Here is a 13,089-nt window from a genome sequence, read left to right as displayed (position 1 = left end):
CCCTCCCGTCTAGCTCGGGTCCCTCAGTATCATCTCCGTCGCAAACGCCGTTTACGCTATTGCTGCTCTTCCCTATTGAATTCAACTGGAAAGTTCTATGTGGATTCCAAGTTGAATCCAGGCATCTGCCTTCTCCATTCCTGCACAGCTGGACGTTGCTAAAGAAAACCTGGACAACCGGGCTGGCTGATTTTATGCCAATGATTGAAATTACCTAGAAGTTGCTTCCTTTCTCTTTCCCCAAGATGACTGTTTCCTTCTTTCCAAACGTCCCCTCCACACCCTCCCCCATCTGCTTCTGAGCTAATGTTTATCATCTCCTTCTTCACTGAGGAAACAGCAGCACATCCACCTTCCTCACATGAATCCCCACCCCTATATGCATTTCCACCTTCCTGTTCTTTCCAGTGAAAATTCCGAACAGCTATTAACTGGGGGGTGGTCAGACAGAGTGGGTGTATATACCCTTACCGTGGAACAGCACTCTGTGAAGAAAGAGATGCGATCTAAGCCATGCATCGAGATGGATGAACCTCAAGAGCATTACGCTAAATAAAAGAGTCCCGTCGCAAAGAGCTACCTCTGTATGATTCCATTTATGGGACACAGCAGAAAAGGCAAAACTAGAGGTAAAACTAAACTCACATCAGCAGTTTCCAGAACCTAGGGGTTAATGGGAGAGAACTGACTGCAAAGGGGCACAAGGGAACTTTGTTGTGACAGAAATATTTTATCTCAGTGGTAGTGGTTTCACAACTGTATACATTTGTCAAAACTCATTGAATTTCATACCTAATTAAAGGGTACATTTATACTGTTGGGAGTTTTACCTCAGAAAACTTGTTTATGTCAAAAGGAAAAAAAAAAGAACCTATTCATTCATATGTTAATAGTTTTTACAAGATAATTAATATTAAAATGTACCCAGTCCTTAAATAAAAATCATATGTAATGATGGTTCCCACTAATAAATTTCATGCAAGTAGACTATTTTTACCTTATACTGTGAAACATGCATGCACAAAACCAATTTACAACTATTACACATTGTATAATTATGAGTAATTATAAAACTAACTGCTATATAACCCAGGCCAAAATAGGTCACTGCCAACACTGTTGGATCTGCACTAAGTAGAGAACTGATGAGTTGTAGAAAGGAAATAGGGAAAGAGGGAGAGAAGGAGAGAGGAAGGGAGGGAGAGAGAGGGAGGGAGGGAAGAGGGAAGGAAGAAAATTAAACATCATGAGTTAATCTAGTTCATCAAAATCAATTAAATCTTTTTGTTAATAAACTAAAATCAATTAATCATTTTTAAATAAAACTGAACTGCCTGAACAAAATGTAAAGTCACAGCTGAAGTTCAGTAATGGAGAATACACCAACAAACAAACCATACAAGTTAAGCATAGCAACTATTTAAAAGAAAAACCAACAAGCAGTATTATTTGATATATAGACTTGACTACCACAGGTACATCCTGGGTTTTGTGCCCATCGTGCTGCAGAATCCTGAGGGCATGCATCTCTCTGAGGACCATCAGATTTTCCAACATGACAATGGTAAAAAAACCTACAGAAAATAGAAGAATACACCAGTTAAAGGCTAAAGGAAATGAAAACATTGAGGATTTTAATAAAAGATTAATTTTTTAAAACAGTCAACTCCTAGTGGTTTTCTTTTTTAAAATATATTTTTATTTATTTATTACTTATTTATTTTTGGCTGCTTTGGATCTTAGTTGCGGCACGCGGGATCTCTTCGTTGCAGTGCGCGGGCTTCTCTCTAGTTGTGGCGTGCAGGTTATCTCTTCTCTAGTTGTGGTGCGCAGCCTCCAGGGCGTGTGGGCTCTGTAGTTGTGGCACGCGGGTTTCAGAGCGCATGGGCTCTGTAGTTTGCAGCACGCAGGCTCTCTTGTTGAGGCGCGCAAGCTCAGTAGTTGTGGCACGCGTGCTTAGTTGCCTTGTGGCATGTGGGATCTTAGTGCCCTGACCAGGGATGGAACCCGTGTCCCCTGCATTGCAAGGCAGACTCTTTACCACTGGACCACCAGGGAAGTCCCCTAGTGGTTTTCTAATTCAGTTAGTTTTAACATTCTAAATATTATTGAACCATGCACCATGTGAAAAACTCAAATTCCAATGAAGTTTTTATGAGCAGTGTTCCATCAAAATGGTTCCAGTGGCATCAGATTGGTGTAGATTCCAGTCCTGACCAGTCATTGGCATTCAGCGAGTCACTTAACATCTGAGCTTCTGTTTCGTCAGTGAAGTAGAAATAATAATACATACCTCACTGGGTTTTATAAAAATTTAAACTAGAAAATGTATTTAAAACATCCTAGTATTGTCATTTGTAATGCTCAGGAAGGAGTTTATTATACTTGTTGTTACATCTGGTACCACATCTTATATATTTAAGAAACTAACAGGTGGTGCACAGTGGTTGAGAGTCTGCCTGCCAATGCAGGGACACGGGTTCGAGCCCTGGTCTGGGAAGATCCCACATGCCGCGGAGCAACTAGGCCCGTGAGCCACAACTACTGAGCCTGCATGTCTGGAGCCTGTGCTCCGCAACAAGAGAGGCCGCAACAGTGAGAGGCCCGCGCACGCGATAAAGAGTGGCCCCCGCTCGCCACAACTAGAGAAAGACCTTGCACAGAAACGAAGACCCAACACAGCCAAAAATAAATAAATAAATAAATAAATAAAAAAAAAAGAAACTAACAGGAAAATTGCTATATAACAAAATGGCAATAATATATAAGACAGGGTCTATTAACCTAATGAGCATTTATTAAAGGACTTTAAATTTCATACTGAGAGGTCAATTAAGCTAACCAAATGTCTTTATAAGTGAGACCATATTTTATTAAAGAATCTATTAAAAGTATATAATAAAAAAATTATTTTTTTTTCAAAAATCAAATGGTATACTTACCTTTAGGCTGATTTGTAGCCACAGAGGATTATATGACAACAACCGGTTCAGGACTTTCTGTCGTTCTCCTGAAATGCAAGTGAAAAGCAAGTAAGCTCAGACAACTAATCAAATAGAGATAGTCAATAAAATTTCACGGAGAGAAATCAGTGGCAAAAAAGGAAAGTCGCATACATGAAATAATTTAAATAAAGTATACTTCCACTCTTTAATATACATACATGATCACGTTTACGTTTGTGAGATTTTAGGCAGCAAAGCCAAACTCTGAAATACAACATTTCTAGAGTATATTTGAAGAATTTAAAGTTTAAAGAATTAATCTCAAGATTTCTGTAATGTTCTCACCCACATCTTTCCAAGAAATAACTGCTTAACTTCAATGTCAATTTCAAGATTTTCTCATAGCTTTAACCATTTTTTCAGAAGTAAATAAATGACACGCAGCACAACGTAATCTATTTCACTTGCAACGAGCGGTGTAAGCTCTGAGAGACACTTCATCCTTGGTAGGAGCTCTCGGGACACTTAACACCTGCAAACTGTATCCCAAGTCGAACCACTTCTCACAACCACTATTGTCCAGGTTCCAACATGATCACCTCTAACCCAGACTAATGGGAGAGCCTCTCCTAACTGGTTTCTCTGCTTCCACCCTCTTTATAAATTAGAAAGCTAAGCCCTTAAAGAATGTGATTTGTTAAAATTAAATTCTGAAATGCAATTTGAATTTTTATAAAACATTTTCTTCCCTCAGGAAGTTCTCGGTCTAGTACAGAAGTGTAGAAAGAATCACAATACACATAAGGAGAAGTACACATGAGGAGTCATGGGACAAGGGGAGGGAGAGCTAAGTCACCTAAACGGCAGGACAGCCTCCTGGCGGGGGTGACCCTGAGCTGACCCTGCAGTGGACGTGACACAGCAGGAACGGGGCCTTCCACTGAACTGCAGAGTGCCCGGAGCCAACAACACAGATAAGAAAAACAAGACAAAAAAGAGGTTGGAAGAGGTAGAAAAGAATTCAATACTATTAAAAATAACAGTGACAGCTAATAGTTGAATACTGTGTGCCAGGCACTATCAGAGTCTTGTAATTTGGGTTACCTCATGCAGTCATCACTTAAGTTGTTTATTATGGCTGTGATTAGAAATATCCTGAACTGCAGAAAATTTAGGCTGGTTATGTTTTCTTAAAAGTGCAATAATTTGACTTCATTTCTAAAGCTTGGATTTTTCAAAAATAGCTTTTGGAGATTTTGAACCCTGACATTCAGGAATCAAGGTAAAACTTCATTTCTTCTCTCATCTTGAGGAGGTTGTGAGGCCTGAGAATTTTCATTTGATGATGGTGATAATTTACATATATGCTGAGATATACATATATATGCCATGTTATCTTTTACACATTGACTTGGGGATAGAATTGGACTAATTGACTCTGATTCTAGATCCTAATTTAGTCTGTAATTATCATTTATGAGAGAATCTGGACTTAAAATTGTGCAGTAAATCTCACGCACACGTTTTGATTCCAAATGCACAGGCTTTGAATAATCTTTTACAAACATATCTGGTGAAAGACATTCCACTAATTCTGGTTCATTATTAGCTACACGGCTATTATTCACAAAAAAATCTGGGCTTAGAAAATTTCCTTGGCTTTGTGTGATGTTCAAAGTTGAAGAACAGTTTGGGGGTAAGAATGAGTTTACTATTCTCTTCACTTTGGCCATTAACATTATCTATGGGGTCAAAGGAAGTTTCAGTTATGACTTTCTCATTAAAATTATATCTTTCAAAATGTTGGGGATGGTTGTATATATGTAATTTATTTAGTAGATTTGAATTATAAACAACATTACTTAGGTGTATGTTTTGTGGCTGCAAAGGCTTTTGATTTTTAGTTTGTCTGTTTTCTTTCTTAAGGCATAACAAAATGTAGTGCTAGTCTTTTTATCCTTAATTGAAAGGTTAATCGGCTAACCCAGGAGGAGAGCACATATGCAAAAAAGATGCTCAAAGTGTTCACTCCATCTTTCCTTTCTCTGCCGTCTCCTCTTCCATCCAACTTCCCATGAGGAAGCGCTTCCATCATTTGTGACAATCTATAGACTAAGGCAGGGAGAGCAAATCAGTTCTGAGAGACACAAAGGGATTTATGACTGATACCTGCTTTTCAGACTGCAGTGATAGTCTAGCTATAAAACTTCAGCTTTTATGGAGACAAATACCCTCAGAGGTGTAAAAACAGAAATAAAACGTAAAGCATTTTACTTTTTCCCTTTTGTAAATCTTTATTTGGTCTCTCCCGCCCCCCAACTCCACCCTGTAAAAAAATTTCTTAGGTAACTCAAACAAATGAGGGAACAGATCTGTCATACTACTTTCTTTTAAATATGCCTCTATTACCTTCAGGAATGGCATTCTTGGATATGCATCACTGTTAATTTTTTGAACAGAAGCATTGCCATGTGTCTGAGGTAAGAATCTTACTATTTTATCTAGATTCTGAAAGACAGCAGAAAGTCAGAATTACAATAAAAAAAGTGGGCTGCATCTCCCTCCTTTGGGAGAAGATTGAAAAAATGTTGACAATCAATAAACAAGATGATCTCTCATAATTCCATCTAGTCCTAAGAGTCTGTGGTCTTTGTTTACAAACTTTTTATTAGTGACAGATCAGAAAACGGTAGTTGCAGCCAGTGACAACTGAAGCTGCCTTGTTATTAAATGGATCTGGCCCGCCCCCTTGTGGCCGTAAGTGCAATGACCATAACTGTCTGAGAAGCCTGGCTGTGAAGGAGGAGGGAAGAGTCAGGTTTGGGGCTGCCTTGCCAGTCTCCCAGTCACATCAAATTAGCATCAAACTCATTGCACAATAGACGGGTGGCTTATTTTCTTGAAGAAGTGCGAGCGGCCTCATGTTAGCCTCTACTCGTTTGCAGAGCAAAAGCTCCTATTTCCAGAACTGGCACCAATGAGTCAGTTAAACCATCCAGTTGAGTTGTTCATAACCCTGGTTACAGAGATCACTTGAGAAGTTTGTAAAAAGTAAAAATGCCCCGACCCTCCTCTATGTCCTCCCCAGGAGTGATGCTGAAGTGGGGTCCTGGTACCCGTGGTTTTTTTAAAGCTCACCACTGAGGTAACGTGCAATCAGGATGGAAACACCACGTAGCTTAATCCCATTCAGTAGGATGGCTGGTGATTTTAACTGAATGTCATTATGAAGACCCAGACCCAAATGACAAACCCCCTACATTACAGCAGTCCTATGCAGATTCTAACACACCGGTATTATTGAAGTTTTAAAAAGAATGACTAGGAGATTAAAAGAAACCCAAGAGATCATTTAAAAAAGTTTTCCTTGGATAGGCCCCAATAAATCTGCTCTACAAAAATATCCCAAATGACAGTCTCTTGGTCTTCATTCCGCTTCAGGCCTAGATATATTGTATGGTAGACTTATTTTTATACTAATTGTGAATTTCTGTCATTCTTTGGCAACTATAACACTTTACCCAGTGGTTCTTGAGATGCCATCTGCATACATAAGACCTTGTTTAAAATGGAGTTTTCTGTATTTACCCCCAGAAAGTCACATGAGTAAGTGTGGAGTGGTGAGTAGAAATCTCCCTCATTTAACAAGCAATCCGGACAAATCTGATGCAAGTGGTTGCAGGCACCTCAGAGAAGCGCTGCTTAGTCAGACCATGACATGCTAATTCACTGGAGGTGTGGGGTGTGTTTTAGATGAGGGATGTTCTAATATTTATTTTCCACTACAGTGCTTCTCAAAATGTGGTCCCTGGACCTGTAGCAGAGGCATCACCCGGGAACTTCTTAGAAATGCAAGTTCTGGTCCTCCTCTACACATATGGAATCAGAAAGTCTGAGGGTGGGGCCCCAAAAGTATTTTAACCAGCCCTCCAGGTGATTCTGATGTCCAGTCTCCTCAAACCATCCCATCCTCCTTGATAGCTGTTTGATGCAGCTTCTTCTTCTTAGAATTTTTCCCTCAACCTCCTAACATATGTCTTTAGGAAGGAACCATGTCTCATGTCTATAAATCAATATAAGGGAAAGTGCATGGGATTTAAAATTATAAGACCTAGATGGGAATCCCAGCTCTGTCAACTGCTAAGAATAAAACCATGCATAAATATTTCCACCCTCTGAGCATATTTCCTCATGAAGAATCAGGAAGAGAACATTTATTCAGGACACAGAGTCCAGACTTTTGCTTGAAGCTTTCTCTCATTTGAGCACCATGCACAGGTGCAGTTGGCATTACTTTCAGCTAAGAGATGAGAAAATAGAGACACAGAAGACTCAGAAGAGTGAACTGAGCTGCCTACCCTGACCCACTGCACACAAACCCTTTGATAGTGTTGCCTTATCTGCAAATGTGGATAAGGACTCCATGAGTGTGATGTAAGGATTAAATAAGGCAACAGAGTTTAAGAGAATTTGTAAAAGGTAAACATTATGTTTGTATGTATTATCTTAGTGGTTTGGTGGGTTGAGTGGAATCAGCACACCCAGACCTGAAGCTGAGGGAAATCAACAGCTAATAAAAGACAAGTTTTGTTTTAAAGCAGAAGCCATAAAACATCATAAACGGATGGTTTAAAAGATAAGAACAGTTAACTTTTACAGTATAAAAAGTGTAATTCTAAAAAAACAAAACCCAAAAACTTTAGTTCCACAAAACAAAAAAGAACAAGTAGAAGTATTATGTAGATAGAAAAAAGTATATAGCTTTTCACGAAAAGAAAAGCAAACATTTATAAACTAGAGAGAATGGGCAGGTTCTTAAGTTGCTCATATTTGAGGAGCACAGGGGTAAACTCCTGCTAGTGAGAAACACATCATGATAATCCAAGGGATGCGGTAGCATCCTGAGTCCTCAAATTATCTATCTGTGGTGGCAGCATGAGATGAAGTGTATACGAAGGGCAATTTATTCAAAGATCAGGTGACCGGGGCACACAGTGGCTATGCCAACACTTTATAAATGATTATAAAGCGTAGAGTGTCACCTGGTTTCACCTGACCACCCTGGAGAGCATACACAGGGAAAAAGAAAATGAAACTCTGTGAACATCCAAGAGTACCACTAAGAACATATCTTGAGAACAAGAATGTGTGGACGGAAGGCCTGAAGAAGCCCCTCACTTCCTGTGGTCCCAGGGAACACATGGGCAAGGACTAATCCCGAGGCTGCTGGTAAATGTGGCAGCACTGATTAAATGCTCGACCCTACCAGCCCTCCTAGTTAAGGGGAGGGAGGGGGACCCTGGGAAGGAGTATGGTATTTGGGCAAAAGTTTAAAGGCTGAGAGCTTGTAATTCTCCCTATTTCCACAAACCTCCCTCACCAGCAGAGGCAGCCCCTCCACGGGTCCGTTATATTGATGACATTTGCTAATTAAATCTGAAGAGCAAGAAACAGCTGTCAGGAACTGGGAGGGTCTGTGACTTACCCCACTGAAGTTTTACTGGAACACAGAGACACCCATTCCTTTACATGTTATCTACGACTGCTTTCACACTACAAAGGCGGAGTTGAATAGTTCCAGGAGAAATCATATTGCCTGCAAAGCTTGTACTACTTAGTATCTGGCCCTTTACAAAGAAGTTTGCCGACCGGGGATCTAATCCAAGGAACCAAACAACTGGATGTGACAAGCAACATTCCATTATCAAGTCAAAGTGGTGAACACCAGCCCAGGGCTGAGCAGGCCCCAGGTTCACAAGCTGCACAGACGACTCGGGTCCTGTAATATCTCCTCCTCCTATGCTGCCTCTCTCAGTCTATACCTCGGGGAAATTGGGGATTTCCTTGACCATTTCATAAAGGAAGAAAAAGCCTGGTTTATGGATGGATGTGTATGGCAGGCCAGATGTGAGCAGAGCTATGATCTAAACTCCCCTCAGGGTAGATGAGAACACTCAGTGAGCAGAATTTTGGATGGTGCATCTAATCCACTTCAAAAGGGAGAAGGCACGTCTCTGCTCTCTGCTGACTCAAGGGCACAGTCAACAGGTTGGGCAGCGGGTCAAGGGTGTGGAAAAAGCAAGATGAAAACTTGGTGACAAGTAAGTCTGGGGAGGAGAGGTATGTAAAAGGGCATCTCAAGATAGGGACGGGGGAATTCCCTGGTGGTGCAATGGTTAGGAATCCGCCTGCCAATGCAGGGGACATGGGTTTGAGCCCTAGTCGGGGAAGATCCCACATGCTGCGGAGCAACCAAGCCCGTGCGCCACAACTGCTGAGCAACAAAGACCCAACGCAGTCAAAAATAAATCAATTAATTAAAAAGAAAAATAGGGGCAGGAAGTTAAGAAATTTGTGTCCCTAGTAAATGCCATCAGAGAATATCCAAGGCAAAGGAAGAGCTCAAAAATCAGGCAAACAAGACAACCTGTCCTGCTTAGATGTCAGAACCTCTTTCCTCAGAGACCCCATTCTTACTTGGTGAACCCATGTATACACTGGCCATGGCTGGAGATATGGGGGCTACGAAAGAGCTTAAACAGTCTCCCTCTTTCCAAGGCTGATCGGATGTCCCACCGCTGAGAGCCTGACCTGCGAACAGAGGCCAAGCAGAACCCCCAGTGTGACTCCACTCCCCAGGGACCAACCAGTTACCTGTGGCATGTGGGTTACATTAAACCCTTTCTATCACAGAAGAGGTGGTATTTTCCTCTCTGGAGTAGATGCATTTTCTGAGTCTAGATTGCTGTACCTGCCCCCAATATCCATGCACGGACGTACAGAATGTTTTCTCTAGAACCAATGAATCTGTGGAGGTTTTCAAAGTGTGTCTAAAATTCTTGATCACTTCTCCCTTCAAGAGGGGAATCTTAATTTGTGTCCCTTGAGTGGTGTGGACTTAGGGACTCGCAGTGGCAGATGTGATGTGCTATCACTTCCTAGATTAGGTTCTAAAAGACTGCAACTTAAATCCTGCCTGTGTTCTCTCTCTCTTTCATTTTTTCTTGGGGGCAGCAGCTGTGTATCTATCACCAGGCAGCCCTGTAGAGAGAGGCTGTGTGGGGAGGAACTATGGCCAGAAGTGGGCTTGGAGGTGAAGCCTGCTCCAGGATGGCCTCTAGAGACTGCAGCTCCCATGAAGTTTGACTTCAACCCCAGGATGGCCTCTAGAGACTGCAGCTCCCATGAAGTTTGACTTCAACCCCAGGATGGCCTCTAGAGACTGCAGCTCCCATGAAGTTTGACTTCAACCTCTGGCCCTGAGCCAGAGCCACCCAGCTCAGCCAGTCGATTCCTGACCCACAAGACCTGTGAGGTAATGTCTGTTGTTTCAAGCCACTACATTTGGTCTAATGTGTTACACAGCAATAGAGAATTAGGTGTCCCACACAACACCGCCTCCAGTGGGAAGGCTTGGAATTCACTAGTCTTCTACCAGCTGCCTGCGGAGGCTCAGTTATGGTGCCAGATGCAGATGACAGCTGGCCAGGTCGGGTGTGTCCTGTCACTCAGCTCGTGCCTTAGACCAGCAGCGGTCCGTCCCGTGACCAGAGTGTACAGTTCTGGGAATGAGGGGTAGTGGTGAGAGTGACCCCTCTCACTGTCACAGGGACCAGCCCATTCATGGGATTTTCTGCACTTCAGGCTCCTTGGGGAAAAACAGCGCATGACTACTTCAAGCATAATAGTCCACTATTAATATTTAAACTTATATTAATTAGCCACTTAAAAGCCATTAAATAATGATTTATACATTTTAACATATAAAATATTTCAAAATGGTATCTAGTTTATGAAAAATAAAGAAAAATTTAATAACTGTGCCCCAAGACACTGGTTTTCTATGTGCTCATGGTCTTTTTTTTTTTTTTTAAACATCTTTATTGGAGTATAATTGCTTTACAATGGTGTGTTGTTCATGGTCTTTTTATTCAATTTTTCAGGAGGCAGGCAGAGCACTGCATTGTCATGCTGTGAAAATGTGTTCAGTAAAACCTAGATATGCTTTATTAGGACCAAAGAACTTTATTCTAAATATCAAAACAACACAAAGAACTAGTTCAATATACAATACACTTCCTAGTCTTCACATAGAACTGAATTTTTCTATAAAGACATTGGTAGTCAGGACACACGAGACAGTCAAAATATCTATAAAACTCACAAGATACTTTACACACAGTTGACAAAATAATAAATCTTGATATTTTAGATTTTTCTTTGTAACTGTTTTCAAAAGTGTTCTAATGATTAAAAAGAAAACTTAGGATTGGAGACTGAAAACTAAGTTCAAAGGCATTTCCACTTTAGTGGACATCATAAATCCCGTAATCAGAACACTTCCTACACAACACGGAGCAGCCAAATGCCCACCTCTGTGATCATTTTTTGGCAGCCGCACTCATCAGTTGTAATACAGTTTTGTCCACAGGGATAAGAAAAGTCCGATTGTTACAAGGAATAAAAATTTTGTAATTACAAAGCAGGAATACCAAGCAACGAGACGAAAAAACAATGAGAAGTGTGCATGCTCTTCATTCACGAAAAGTTTTCCCTTATTATGTTGATGAATGTTCTCTCTATAACCACTTTGTTGGGATTTTTAAAGCATAAATGGTTGCTTACAGACTAGAGAAATTCTTAATGAATTTTATTTGTACCTGGAGTTCTGAAATATTAGGGCAATTATAAAACAATGTTGCTTTTTTCCCCTTCTACTCCTGCAAACTCGATATATGTAAAATAAGTTAGACTCCATAACTTCTACTTCTTAATAACCTTAGCCAAATGCCATCTTACCTGGAGGCTAGAAGGTGAGACAGTGTTCTGATGCTCTAATCACATGGTGGGCTCCACTGGCAACCAGCCCCATCTTTAGGTGCTTTCCCAAAGTCACCCCATTAACATAACAATATACACATTTATCACTCTCAGCACTTAGTAAATTCCCAGGGTTTTTGGAACTGTGAACCAGGAAACTTGGAGGAAGACTAAATATGTATGAGAAATATATTTTGGTCATCTTAATGTCCAAATACATATGCATTTTTATAAATCACAATTTCACAGGAGGAAACTCTTCCCATCTCATTTTATGAGGCCAACACTAACTCTGATACTAAGTTCAGATAATGACACCACAAGAAAAGAAAATTGCAGACCAATATTGCTGATGAATATAGATGCAACATTTTTCAATAAAATATTAGCAAACTGAATTCAGTAATACATTACAAGGATCATACACCATGATCAAGTAGGATTTATTCCAGGGATGCAGAAATGTTTCAACATTCACAAATCATTGTGATACACCACATTAACAAAATGAAGGGGCCGCGCTGGGCCGGGCTGAGGGCACCTTGGGAGGGTTGGGGGTCGCAGGGCTGGGAGTGGGGGCGATGCCTGGGCTGAAGGGGGCGGAGTCTGGTTGGCGGGGCAGGGGAGCCTGGTGAGGGCGCACGGAGCCTATGAGGGGTTGCAGCAAAGGCTTGAGGAGCGAAGCGTCGCGGCTGGAGCTGCGGAGGGACGGGGCTGGGGCCGACTTCGGGGAGCTCGTAGAGCAGGGTGGGTGAGGCGGGATTGAGAGGGCGGGCGCTCCGGCCATGGGGTTCTGACAAGGTCACAAGAAGAGAGAGGGGAGGAAAGTTGAAGGGTTGAGAGGAGGGCGTAAAACCAAACGACCTTCCTGCCATAGGCTTCATCTTCTCCCCGGGCCGCTATTCCCTTCCACCTTTGGCGACCCTCTTTGGCCCTAGGAAGGAAGATTCTTCAATCACTATGTCAAGTGACACAGATGTTTCTCTTTCATCATATGATGAAGATCAGGGATCTAAACTTACCCGAAAAGCTAGAGAGGCACCATTTGTCCCCATTGGAACGGCAGGTTTTGCAGCAATCGTTGTATATGGATTATATAAATGGAAGAGCTGGGGCAATACTAAAATGTTCACCTGATCCACGTGCACGTGGCAGCCCAAGGCTTTGTTGTGGGAGCAATGGCTCTTGGGATGGGCTCTTCCACGTATCAAGAATTCTGGGCAAAACCTAAACCTTAGAAGAGGAGATGCTGTCTTGATCTTGGTGGTGCTTGCTTTAGTTAGACATCTCATATTGAGGTTATATGTTTATGTTGAAAATAAAT

At 41.5% G+C, this 13,089-nt stretch overlaps 1 pseudogene; it reads left to right on the top strand.

Annotated features, from left to right (window-relative positions):
- Window positions 1-12,725: 12,725 nt before the first annotated feature.
- On the top strand, window positions 12,726-13,089 carry LOC118884103 (annotated as a pseudogene).

The sequence above is a fragment of the Balaenoptera musculus genome, chromosome 1, assembly GCF_009873245.2.
Source record: "Balaenoptera musculus isolate JJ_BM4_2016_0621 chromosome 1, mBalMus1.pri.v3, whole genome shotgun sequence".
NCBI lineage: Eukaryota > Metazoa > Chordata > Mammalia > Artiodactyla > Balaenopteridae > Balaenoptera > Balaenoptera musculus.
Note: the sequence above shows the minus strand (reverse complement) of the source record. Positions and strands in the feature narration are given on the sequence as shown.